General features: G+C 38.3%; 1 protein-coding gene across 2 annotated transcripts in view; it reads left to right on the forward strand.

Annotated features, from left to right (window-relative positions):
• The first annotated feature begins 470 nt into the window (after positions 1 to 470).
• The window catches only part of EXTL3 (exostosin like glycosyltransferase 3), a 1,000,838-nt gene continuing 988,029 nt past the window's right edge, over positions 471 to 13,279 (forward strand). The window contains exon 1 of one of the 2 annotated variants that reach the window (XM_044062714.1): positions 471 to 701. The gene's annotated coding sequence lies outside the window, so the exon portion shown is untranslated. The remainder of the gene's footprint in view (positions 702 to 13,279) is intronic. The other variant, XM_044062715.1, reaches the window with a different exon arrangement.

Consider the following 13,279-nt stretch of genomic DNA (forward strand, 5'->3'; position numbering starts at 1 on the left):
TAGAGTCATGGACTCGGCTTCAGATTCAGAGCCATAAAACCATAAGTGAGAGACAGAAAGAGGAGTTTTTTTCTTACTTTTTTAACTAGAACATCTTCAGTTACCAGTCCATGCCTCACACAGTTAGTCTCTTAAATGGATTTAAATTAATGAATAAAGTCAGTAAATTAAGGAGGAGCACAGCTGCCTCAAGATTAAAAAAAAAAGAGCGCAAAGCTGAAGTCGTTAAAGTACGGCTACAGGGTACCCGCTGCCTATCCTGGCTGGCACTAAACGGGCGCATGCCAGAGAACTCGTTCTCGTCGAGACGTTAGTCATGTTAAGGACAGCCGTGCGTGCGCGCACAAACATACACTTTCTCAAGAACTGTTCTGTCTTGTTCCTTCGCCTTTTGTAACTACATACACGTTTTCAGGTGGCGCGCTATAACTCTCTCTTCACGTTTGCTCTTCTTCAGTTCTTTTTCCCACCGGAAAGAGGCAGTGTGTTGTTTTTCACACGGCTCTCCCTTGTTTCCCACAATGCATTGGGATATGATCTTGAGGCATTGATTGAACAATGTAGCAAGGCATTTTAGAGTACCGGTGTTCCATTTTTGTGTGTTGGGATTTCAGGCACCGTTAGTATGTTTAGTGGCATTGGGATTTTCTCGTAAATTGCAGAGGTATGCGTGCAAAAGGATGAAGTCATAAGTTGACTACGTGAGTTTTTTTTTTATTTTCTGTTCGAAGTGTTAAAGACATGTTGCCCCCTCCCCAGTGCTCTGCTCACGTCTAGTGGAACGAATGGGAGCGCCGGTGCAACTCTTGCAGGCTGCTTGCTTAGTGTTTCTGCTGTGCGGGGGATGTAGAGAAAGCGCCAGGCTGCGTTGTCATTCAATAGTGCCATAGTTTAGCAATAGGGCCGTTGGGGGTAGATGTCTACCAAAGTAGCTGAAGCTCTCTCTTGTATGATTACACTGAAGATGCACTAATGTTGGGTGATTGACCAGTTGCAGTAGATAGCTAAATAGTCGTGAGCAGTGCCGTCCCTGGGCAAGCGGGTTGTATATGATAGTCTATGTCTGTCATTATTGATGGTGTAAGGGACAAGTCAGCATGACTGCAGTGGACGTGATGCATTGCTGTTGTGAAAAAATGTAAATACATTTTTTTCTATTTTGACTTCTTCCCGGCATCTGGGATACGCACAAAAAGTTTTTTCTGATCGAGGGTACAGAGTTGTTGTGTCTTTTCCCTTAAAATGATAACATAACTCAATGTTTTATGCTAAAACGTATGAAATAGCTTATCGCTTTGCTGTTAGTAATAAACGAACCGTAATGAAATGCTGTTTCTGCTCTTCTGTTTTGCTTGGTTGTAACACTTCTTGACGTAAATATCTAGATCGCAATGTTACGTTTTGTGTTTTGCTCCAAACATTAGAACCTACTGCCTAGGAACATGAATTCCCAGGGTGCTAGGAGTTTGTTTATTTTTTTATCGCTGTTTGGTAGACTGGTGTAGTGACTCTGTCCAGCCACAACCAAGGTTCAGCTGAGCAACAGTTAAAATGCAGTATATCACACAAGTAGCCGTATTAATATGTTCGTGTGCATTAATTTGTACAGTTACATCGTAAAGTACTTGCTGAGTAAGGAGAAAACCTTCACAATTTCAGATGTACAGCAGAATTAGTTTATTTACTAACATAAATATGCAAAAGGATATACTGTCAGATACAGTAAAGGTCTGTAAGACTGGTATACACCAAGTCAATTATGTAAATCATAACATTTATATAAGAGATATCATGATTAGATACTGTTTGTCCAGCATCCTTAAAATATGTTCATCGTGATTTTTTTCACAAAATGTTCTTTCATATCTGCCTAAAAGCAGTCAGGGTTTGTTGCTGCCTTATATCGGTGGAGGAGGAATGGATAGTTCCAGGTGGAGGGGCCAGTTCAAGTAAATGCTATTCCACCATGAGTAATTTGCATCGGGGTCTGACCGAGTTCAGGATTTCTGTCAGTGAACATATTTGATCTTTGGCAATGTTGATATGAGGGGAGTCTACTGACATAAATATGTATTGATAACCAATTGAAATGCTTTTAAGAGATCACAGTGCTGTATTTGGTCATGTGCTAGCAGGGCAAATTAAAATATTTTGTTCTCTGTGCAAGAGAATGGCATATTCAAGTTTTAGTTTAGGAATAAGAGCATTTATATCTGTTGCCATTCTAGGCTTGCCAAGTGTCCAGATTTTTTCTGGACTGTCCAGACTTGGGGGACACTGTCCAGAAAATGGAAAGGACAGCATATTGTCCAGAAAAAATGTCAGAAGATTAATTTTCTTTTAATTAAAAAAAAAACAAAACTTTTTTTAAGGGTGGTGATCTTTTAAAGAACACCCTTTGCTTGCATCTGGTTGCACAGTGGAAAACAGTCTTCTGCATCTGTGCAGCTGATTGTTTATATCTTTGTTTTCCATGTGGGTGGAATTTGAATTCTTGAAGACATTTGAACTGCGCTCTGGACCAAGTACGAACATGTTTCAAATATGGTTTAGGTACTTATGAAATGTTGCAGTTTTACCTACTCGTTCCACAGTCTGTTTGCATATATAAAGGAGATAGAATGTGGAATTGCTAGTTATACAGTAATATTTCAAAGTACTGTTATTGGATATTAAGTAGCTATGTTGGTGGCTAAAGCTGCAAGCAATAAAGATACTAGGGCTGACGGGCTCCATAAAAATTAAATGTATTTTGAAACAGAAGGCTACTGGATTATGATACTGTTTTAGTTATAATGTTGTTTTACTTCTGTTTTCACTAGGTGATTAAACAGAGTATTTTTGTTGCACTTGATTATGCATTTCAGTATTATTGGTGGCGACTTAGTAATTTAATGTGATCAAAGAAGTCTAAAGGTTTCTTTTTGTGGGATAATTAATTTCTGGTGACAGATGTAGTCACAGAGTTCTGACAAATATTAGTAACTGGTGCTATACAAATGTAATGTATACAAAAGTACAAGTGTGACAAGCCTGAGGATCAAATGGAAAAATGTTCAAAACTATAGATTTAGAACATGCTCTAACAAGTGTTGTTGTATTATGCAAGGGATATCATTTGATTATTATATATTATAATTTACTACAATCGCGAAGGTGAATCAAAGAACTTGTGCATGGTCCTAAAAATTCACCACTGGCCAGATGCATTTTCTTTGAATGTGGGTTTTAATGCTGTTTCAGTGAATGTGAGTTTCAAAGGCAGAAAAGTTTTAATGCTAAGTCTGTTTTCATTGTGAGACTATATTACTTTAGCAAATGTCTGTCTGTGTTTGTGCTATAAAATTTGAAATAAAAGTTTTAATTTAAATGTAAATATATGTAATCATTGAAGAAGTAAAGCAGAAAACTGTGCACACAGAGTTTTGAACAGTGTTTATGGCAAATGGGAAAAAGTGGAGAAATAGCCAAGTAATAGGACACTGGAATGGCTGCATGGGAGGGGATGGGGGTACCAAAATTACATGCATTTTGCTTTCATGTACATGTCCAGAATTTTTGACATAAAAAGTTGTCAACCCTAGTAATAGGAGATAGAAAATGAGATATCTTATAGCTTAGTTTCAGTTGGGGAAAGTGTAGTAAGAGTGATTGAAATGGAAACTGAGCAGCAGTCTGATTTGTAGACATCCAGTGGGAGGGTGGCAGTAGAGTAATAAATAGTGACTCTTTTCAGAGGAGCCATTATGCACCTAAGTCCCATTAGGTGTTATAAGCAGTGCAGTTGTCCCATTCTGTCTTCGTCAGTGGAGGACAGTTTAAGACTGAGGAGTAAAAATGTGCAGACCTTTTCATATCATGATTTTCCTGCAGACACTGTGGAGTGCCTTAGGGTAAAACAAGTGGTAGTTTCTTGCTGTATAGATGAATAACTATTATGTGATTGTTTTATGCTTATATGCACATGTCCATGTGTAGGGAAGTCTGGTCTGCCATGCTCAGTATGCTATCATCAGGGTTGTCAGCAAGATCAGCAGTTTATAAATGGATGGTTTGATGACCACAAATTGATTAAGCAGTATTCTCTTGATCTACTGGTGCTTCTGATTATTAAATATATCACAGCACATGCTTGTTTGTCTCTTTGTTCACTGTATGTTTGCTAACTTCTTCCATATTGGTGTAAATACCCCCAGGTCTCCCATGCATAACAAACCTGTTGTATTTACATTTCTGTTTTCTGAACAAAGCATTAAGTAGCCAAACTGGGAATTTAATATCCTGAATATACTGGGAGAATGGTCCCTCTTTTTTAGGTTTATGTAAGTGGAGAATATGAAATATGTATTCATTCAGTGCCAGTAACATAAGGGTCATTTTGCTTTGCTATGATCTTGATAGTTTGAAATCTATTTTTGGCAATTTGAACTAGAAAGTTGAATAGTGTGCCACTTCCTGGGGTTAAAAGTGTAAAGTTTATTTAGGACATATTTCAAGTAGTTTCTTCAGACATTTGGTTTCTTGATGCTTTTTGTAGTTTGGTGTCAGATTTTTATATGTTTAGACTGTTTATAGGGGTTATCCATGAGCACTGTATGTTCTTAATGGAAATGTACATATTTTTTTCAGTCCACTTAATGGTATGCATACTTATTTTTAGTCATGGGTGAGTCTAAGGAAGAATGTTAAAGTTCATCTTGGTTACAGTAAAAAAAAAAGAATGAGGAAAATGTTTACAAGTTTGGGGCCCCCATTAAATGTCAACATTTTGTTTGTAAATGTGCATTCCTTTTAGCAGGTTTGTATAACTTAGTGCTAAGTGTTCCATCGCCATTCTTTAACATTATAATATCTAGGACGTCAGTACTCTGTAGTGAGACAGTGTTTAAAACGTAAGAATAAATCTGATTCTGATAAATAATCATAGAAATAGTATGCACCCACAATATATATATTTGACAACGTAGTGAAGAATCCGTTCCTTAGGCTAGCAAAGCTTAATACTGTGGATGAAAATATGAATATACAGTTGGATAATGTGATTTCTGATTTAATTGAAAGAGAGTATAATAAGAAAACGGTTAAAATTTGTAATGAAGTTGAGACAAAGGAAATAAGCAGCTAAACCTATTTTCTCAGCAGAATTAGAAAAGAGATGTATCACTAAGCATGCACAAGATAAAATCAGATGCATTTTGACTTACAACAATAATACAGCTAAAATTAACATAATTAGTAAATATTTGCACATTTTACAAGCTGCACCAGAACTAAATTTAAGTAATGTACGTAGACCTAGTTTTGGATATAGAAAAAGTCAAAATCTGAAACATCTGTTATGTTATAAAGAGCATACACAAGTTAAATTAAAAAGGTACATTTAAGTGTGGTAGGTGCATTTACTGTCGCTTTTTGTGAAGATGACATGTTTATTCATCCCATAACTGGTAATGCATACGGTAATTGTGAAACAAAAACTCTTTTGTACTTGGCTAGATGTAACTATGTCAAGTGTACTATGTGGGGGAAACCAATCAGAAGTTCAAAGAACATACCGGAAATCATTTTGTAAGAATTTAAAAGAGAGGTGCTGACAAGTGCTTTATACAAACATAAGAAGGAAAACGGTTTTAATCATGCTTTTAAATTTTCTGTATTAAAGGTTTTAACTGGTACAATACTTGGTGGCAATATTAAAGAGTGTACAGTAATAGAAGAGTTTTACTGGATACTTCGCCTAGGGGCACATACAGCCCCGGGTTTGAAGTTACGGGCTGCTGTTTGCACCCTTCAGTAATCCCCCCTGTTTTCTCCATACATGGCTCGGCATACCATGCATGTTACATTTTTTCTTTTTTGTGCATTTTGCTTCAGCTTTTCCAAGAATCTATGAGTTTTTCATTGTGCTCGAAAGTGCATTTTGAATGTTTAAAAAATGTTCATGTCATCATTGGAAGAAAAGGTTGTGATTTAAAGAATGTGTTGCTGTTCAGCTTTAGCATCTCTTGCATCCTTTCAGCACACCTTACCTGGCCAACACCTCAGGTGTGCAGGAAGTAACTCAGTTAAGCCACAGGATTATAGATGCTGGGCAAAGCTAAAGACAGTTTTCCCATCCTTTAAATCGAGTAGTGGCCTGGACAAAAATCATGAGTAAGAAAAGATTTTCAGGCTTTGTTTCTTTCTTCAGGGAAGACTTAAAGCTTAATGTTCAAAGATAACAAAATAGTAGCTCACAATAAAGTCACAAAACAATTGTATGTCAGGATACACAAATCCTATTCGGGAATACTGTTTGCATCAGTACTATCCAAAACAGACAGCCACTGTGTCTCTCTAGTGTTATTTTCAGATAAAAGCAGAAGTTCAGATGGCAACAGTCATATATTTTAAGTGACTTCTGTCATACGTGTACATAGGCTGCGTTATCACTTCTCATCCCTATCCCTCAAAGGCAGCTAGCTACATGTATACCTGCCTGATGTGTGATTGTGAAAATAGTGAAAAAAAAATGACTACAGTTATGTGTTCCAGCTAATGATCATACTATCTCCACCCCCCCCCCCCACCATCCCCGACCCGTCTACAGCAATCTTCTCTAACCACCTCTGAGGAGGTCTGATTTTAGAATGAGTGTGGTTACGAGCAGATGCCACCACTAAGTTCTTGTCAAAATCCATGTATACAGTCTGGAGTGTGGGGGCCACCAGATTCCTAGAAGCTCTGTCAGAATGTTCTGCTACATGTTATATGTCTTACAGCTGCTTGTTAACTATATTTTTAGTGCTACCCAGAAGAGTTATGTGTATATGTTTCTTTGGTTCCACTTCATATCATTGAATTATCATTTCATCGAATTTCAAATCATCGAGACCAAATCGTCGAAAACTCATTTCATCGAATATCAAATCATTGAAAACTATAAAGCAACTACAAATAACATTCCACAAAGATTTTTGCTACATTTATGCAGGGGGGGCAAGCCCCCCTGCACCCCCCACACCCACCATAAATAAATATACCAACTCCAAGGTCGCACTACTGTAGTGCGACCTTGGAGTTGGTATATTTAATTATGGGGAGGGTGTGGGGGGCGGAGCCCCCCACATGGGGGTGCAGGGGGCTTGCCCTCCTGCATAAACGTAGTAAACAGTGTCTGGGATGTTATTTATAGTTGCTTTATAGTTTTCAATGATTCGAGATTTGATGAAATGAGTTTTCGACTATTTGGTCTCGATGAAATGATAATTCTATGATATGAAATGGAACTGTTTCTTTATGTATGTGTATTTTACACACACACACACACACACACACACACACACACACACACTGTGCATGTTCACCTTCAGAGAAACTGGATGAATTCCATTTTACCTGCTGCATGTTTTTGAGGTGCTGGGGTTAACCAGAGCACATAGACAGACAGACACAGATGGGAAGGGTTTGCAGACTCCACTTAGAAGACAACATAGCCATTAACTCAAGTAGAGCAAAGCACTGTGAAACGGCAATGCTATTCACTGTGCCACAATTGTAATGAGCAGTTACTTACACATACATCATCTTCCTGACAAACCACCAAAAATGGCCACCTATCTTATGTAAGATCTATGTTTGTAATGATAAGTGAAATAAATTACAGGCAGCTTATAACTCTTAAGTACGCTGCAATCGCATCCCCCTCTTCCACACACAAGCATAATTGCAATACCGATGATGATTTTGCTACAAAGTGAAATAAGTTGTAGCCAGCTTTTTATTTTCAAACTGCAACTTCTGCATATTTGCACAAGCATAAGCCATAGCAGTACTAGTTTCACACTGATTTCAGCAAATAAATACATTATGCAACATTAGTACTGCCACACCAGATCAGTGACTAGTGTTTAGCAGTCAACAAACAACAACAGGGGTAAGACATTTTTGTTTGCCTCAGAGGAATAATGCATGCCTGTCACACTGTTACTGATTTCAGAGATTGTCCTTGATTTTACAATTTTGCATCATATTTTTTGCCCTGTTCCTTGTTTAAAAAAAATGGTTTACCAGTAAATCAATTCAGGATTACAGTCAGTCAATAAATCTAGACACATCAATGTTTCATACTTATTGTGAAGAAATGAAGAAATGTGTGTTGATGCAAAATGTGTTGTATTATTTTTTATATGAATTATAGCAACATTTAAAGAGTTTCCTGATTATTTATTTATTTTTTTTGAGCCATTGTTCTGCAGTGTTTTGTTTTTTTTTTGTTTTTTAGCTTTGCCCAGAATTCTTGAGCAAAGAAATTGAGAGTTATAGTATCAGGTGTCCCACTAGTATCTATAAACTCGATGATGCAGAAAACCACCCCTGAAGATTGGGAGTACAAGCTCTTCTTAAAATCCCATTTTTTCATATTTTGAACTAAATTTTTTTAATGTATTTTGTTAAATGCTACTCATTTGTAATGCTTGTGGAGCTTTTCTTCCCAGATCTCTGCTGAAAAAGGGACTTGGCTCAGTCGGCCTAACCTGGTCAACAAATGTCAAATAAATAAAGTAAGTTCTGAGATCAGTCACTCTGGACTGCTGATATTTAGTGCTTACCTTGCTCCTGTTCCTTTATGGCCAGAGTCAAATTGGAAAAGCTATTTGACCACACTGTCCAACGCCAAGAATGCAGCTTCTATGGTACCTGACAATATCCCTGGCTTTGTTCTGTGTGAACTACAGAGTGAACTGGCACCTCACATGTGTGCCCTGTTCAGTCACTGCCTCACCTCAGGCTTTGTCCCTACCGAATGGCGCACTCCTACAGTCATCCCTCTGCACAAGGGAGGAGCGACTACAGACCCCGGGAACTATCGCCCCATTAGCCTGACTAGTCTGATATGCAAAGCTGTGGAACACATCATCATGGACCTAATAAACAAGGATATAGGGAATCTCCAAACTCTGGATCCTACGCAGTTTGGTGTTGTGAAGGGTAGATCATGCCTGCTCAGTTTGGTTGACCTTCTTTGAGTCAGTCACCAGAGCTGTGGATGAAGGCAAGGTGGTTCATACAGCCTACCTTGATGTGGCCAAGGCCTTTGATACCATTCCCCACTCAGGAATCCTAGAAAAACTCACTAAGCTAGGCATCAACCCCTGTATCACTAGGTGGGTTGCAAACTGGCTCACAGAACCCACAGCGTGAAAGTAGCTGTCTCCAAGTCAGACTGTCGACCAGTCACGAGTAGAGCCCCACCGGGTTCGGTCCTCTCCTGTTTGGTATCTACTTCTCTGAAGTCTAGGCCAACACAAAGGGACTCTGGCTGACAAAGTTCACAAATTATTGCAAGTTGGGAGCTGTTATTAACTCCCCAAGTGATGTTGACATCCTACAGAAAGGTCTCAATGAGACCAACAACTGGTGCCAGAACCATGCCCTTAAGGTCAGTGCTAAAAAATGTGTCGCCATCCCCCTTGGGAAAAACCTGGTTCCCTTGAATTACCACATCGATGGTAGTCCACTGAACACAGAAGGTGTTTATAAGAGATCTAGGAACACAGGTTGACGGCAACCTCTGTTTTGACCACCATGTTGCCACTGTGGTCAGAAAGTCCTTCTGTGTGGCACATCTCATTACTAAGGGTTTTGCGTCCAGGAAGAAAAGGACATTGTCTCCTTCTACTCTACTCTTCCCTCATTAGGCCGGTCAGAGAGTACAATGCCCCATTTGGCATGTACCTCACTAGACACCTGCAGCAACAGGAGAGGCCACAAAAGTACCTCACACAAAGAGGATTGTAGGCCTTAAACATTTGTCCTATATGAACATACTCAAAAAAACTCCCAACCTATTCTCTTCTCGTATCGGCTACTTAGAAGCGATCGCTGCTTGACTTACAAAGTCATGTCTGACCCAGCTCTGTTAGACATGCTACATCTAAAGAAATCACAATCCCACAGCACCCACCACACGCTCCAGAGACCTCAACCTCATTACCACAATCAACAGAACATGCTGGAGGGACAGGTTCATAACCTAGAGACTGCCCATGCTATGGAATAGACTTCCCATATATGGCAAACAGAGCACCTCACTGGCCCTCTTCAAGAAGAATCCTGATGAGTGGATGGGAAATGGAAAATTCACCCCGGGGATCACTCCAGTGGCGCTACTGGACAGAGGCACTAGGAACCGAGGTTGGGTGGCACGATGCCAGAGTAATCCTATGGACTAGGCTTGTAAAGGCTCCAGGGCCATTAGCCTAGTACACACCTATGAACAAGAGCACAAAGTAAAGTGGTGTTCATCAAATGGGTTTATAATGTTATCTTGACAAAAATTCAGAGAAATTTGGTTAAGAACACTTAAGATTAGAAAACAAATTTTATGTTGCTTACATGAATTGTGGTATAAAATTTAAAAGTAAAATATAATTCATAGATAAAGATGAATGCATTCTGAAACCTTGTCTTTGCAGTATCCTTGCCTTACTGGCTGTTTAAAATGACATCTGTCAGTTACTGATGAATAAGCAGAGCTGACAATATTTGCAACTAAAACGTGTGGAGAGAGGGATGTTCTAAAATTTCTAAAGGCGTACAATTTTGAATACTTCATACAACCCTACTTTTTACCTTATTTCTTTACTGAAAATCAGACCATTCGTGCTTTTGCAAGCTTAAATAAGCAGAAATCAGTGTAATTTAGCCGAAGCACTGATGCTTTCATTGACATTACTGCTGCAAGTCACTGGCTTTTTATATCACATGCAAATAGAAAAGGGAAAAATACATTTTGAAATGAGCTGCTTCCAGTTATAAGGCCCCAGACTCCATTCTCAGAGGAGAAAAAAACAGAATAGAAAGCAAAATCCCGTAAGTGTGGCAGTTCTCATGATGGCCAATTTTGGGGGTTAAGGAACAAGTATGGTTCTGATCTATTACTACTGCATAGGATATTTAAAGTAATACAATTTAAAAGCTTTTGTGATTTGTTGCTAAGCATATTTGTCAGAACAACTTATTCGCAACCTGTACAATTTAAGACGGCTGACTGTCTCTAAGGATGTCATAGTTTCATAGACTAGACATGTTCAGAATTGATTGTTTTTTTGTCATTTGTAGGCTTTATATTGTGTTTAACCTTTACAGTGATTGCAATATTGTAAGCCAATTGCATGTAGTGTCCTGCTAACCTTTTCAAAATAGTGCATTGCACTCCATTCAACTGTACTACATTTTTCCACTTAAGTCCATTTAAGTGTTCGTTAAAAGCACATAAGTTGAATACAGGAAGAAAATGTATGGGGATTATACCGCCTTGGATTTTAACACTCGCACTAAAAAAAAAAGTCTCCAGCACTTTTCCCACATAGCATTTGTGCAAGTATCAACTTTTTTCCTGACAATCCACATAGAGTAACCACACTTCTTATTCGCTAAATTCTAGACTGCTTTTAATTGTAAAGCAGGTTTTAATCTGCTTTTGTTGAGTTTCTTTACCACCCCAGCTCAGTTCATTATTTTTAAATGGTTTCCCATTGTTGAATTGAGAAATTAAGTCCAGTATGTGATCATTTTTTGTATAATGGTAACATTTAATGTTTCATTTTTCCCCTCCCCTGGGTTTTCTGTGTTTCTTGCTTTATATGTATTCATGTAACCTTAACCATTATTTATTAGTACCTGATAGCCAGTTGGCTTAAATGTAGCTTAGTAATCAAGTGTGCAAGTTCAAATGTCTTTTAAGACGGCTATTCATAACATGATTTTTAGATACTTTTGGTGCCTTGGGGTACCAGGATGTTGTGCAGCTGTAGCTCATTTGGTTGATTTTTAGGTAAAGTATGTCGAGCAGAACTGTGCTTCACTATTTGTAATATTCTATCCCTGCTCATTCAGACTAGCCACATAGCATGTTAGGAGTAGCAGTCTTTAGTTAAATGTGGCAGATGAGAGTGATAGAAAAGGTAATGCAGAACCTGTTGTTATGGGGAGGCTGTGGTAGTATACTTGGGGTTAGTAGTGCTCCACTGTGCATTTGTGCCGTATGTTATGTGATGACCATTTGCTGCACTGGCTGTCAAGAAGCCTATAATTGTGAGTTTTTTTAATGTGATAGCTGAATCCGGAAAAGGAAAGATGCTGTTACACACGATGTGATGAATGATGATCCTAATTTCTTTGTTGTGCAGCCTTTGCACAGTCTATTATTTATGTGAAAGCATTCTAATAATAGTAATCCCTGTCTTCATATCTTGTTGCAGAACTCCTGAGGCCTTATGCAGCTGTGCCAGTTGCAGCTGTTTTTTTTTTATTCTGGGTACGGGGCTGGGGATTATGGATAGATGCGCTAATGTGGTTAGCATTCTTATGTATAGTTGAAGTTGTATTATTATGATTAAAAGTTTAGTTGATTTATCTTTTCTTGTTATAATTTAAAATTAGTTGAACATTTCCACTTGTGAACTAGTGTTGTCTGCTTTTACATATGTTTTACTGGTTATTTACTTGTTCTTGGCAATCTTTTGAAGAACAGAGTATTTGGGTCCATATTATAATCTTGAAGGTTTAAAACTTCGAATCACTAAAGATCGAACTTTAGTGGTCAAAGTCTTTAAACCATCGAAACCAAAAAAAATACTAAATTTAAAAAAAAAAAAAACTAAATAGTGTGTGGGGGGGGGCAGGCTCCCATGCACCCCCCATACCAACTCCGAGAATGCATTACATTGAAGTAAACGGAAATCTCCTCCCTATGGAGATTTTCCGTTTATACATTCGATGTAGTGCGCGTTCGGTATTCTCGTGTCGACAATGTCGTATTCGATATTGTCAGACTTCGAGATATTAATATAGACCCCTGAGTATTTAGTATTTTTTACTTTTATGGAAGTCTGCAGGTTACCATCAACCTTGACACGGTATTTTAAAAGGCAGTGGTGTGAAAAATTGCAAAAAACATCTTTGCAGAGCTAATTTCTTTGCATTTCTATAAGTGAGTAGTAAGAATTTTCAATTGCTGTAACCCAAATGGCAGTTATACAGGCAGCACAGTGGTTAAGACCTTTACATCACAGCTTCAGGGTCTAGGGTTTAGTTCTGATTTCCAGTCACTGTCTGGAATTTGCAAGTTCTTCTTGTGTCTTTTGTGAATTTTCTGTGTGTAAAACAGATATTTCTTCCCTTCCCAAAAGCATGTTTGATCAGCTAGAGTCTGAATTGGTGTTTACACACACACATGCACACACTCATACATATATACGCACATAAAAACTTGGCAGTTGATCAGCTAAAGTGT

This window comes from Protopterus annectens, chromosome 2.part1 (assembly GCF_019279795.1).
Source record: "Protopterus annectens isolate FY-2018-M chromosome 2.part1, PAN1.0, whole genome shotgun sequence".
NCBI lineage: Eukaryota > Metazoa > Chordata > Ceratodontiformes > Protopteridae > Protopterus > Protopterus annectens.